This window comes from Sinocyclocheilus grahami, unplaced genomic scaffold, assembly GCF_001515645.1.
Source record: "Sinocyclocheilus grahami isolate Dianchi unplaced genomic scaffold, SAMN03320097.WGS_v1.1 scaffold965.1, whole genome shotgun sequence".
Taxonomy (NCBI): domain Eukaryota; kingdom Metazoa; phylum Chordata; class Actinopteri; order Cypriniformes; family Cyprinidae; genus Sinocyclocheilus; species Sinocyclocheilus grahami.
In genome coordinates this window covers 143,907-144,402 of record NW_015506144.1, presented here as the reverse complement: position 1 = coordinate 144,402, position 496 = coordinate 143,907, and the positions used below count along the sequence as shown (strand labels likewise).

Below are 496 nucleotides of genomic sequence, written 5' to 3'. Positions count from 1 at the left end.
CCACACCCCCTCTCTCTCTCTCTCTCTCACACACACACACACACACACACACACACACACACACACACTCACTCACTCTTACTCTCTCACACACACACACACACACACTCACTCTTACTCTCTCACACACACACACACACACACACACACTCACTCTTACTCTCTCACACACACACACACACACTCACACTCACACTCACTCACTCTTTCTCTTTCTCTCTCTTTTTCTCTCTCTCTCTCTCACACACACTCACACACACGCTCACACACATACTCACTCACACTCACTCTCTTTCTCTCTCTTTCTCTCTCTCTCTCTCTCTCACACACACACTCACACGCACACACACACACGCACACTCACACACACGTACACTCACACACACACACACACACACCCACACTCACACGCATACTCTCACTCGCACACTCACACTCACATGCACACACACACACACACACACACACACACACACACACACACACACTCACTCAC

At 49.6% G+C, this 496-nt stretch overlaps 1 protein-coding gene across 1 annotated transcript in view; it reads left to right on the top strand.

Annotated features, from left to right (window-relative positions):
* LOC107564832 (probable ubiquitin carboxyl-terminal hydrolase FAF-X) overlaps positions 1 to 496 on the top strand; it is a 51,426-nt gene that overhangs the window by 15,881 nt on the left and 35,049 nt on the right. The window lies entirely within an intron of this gene.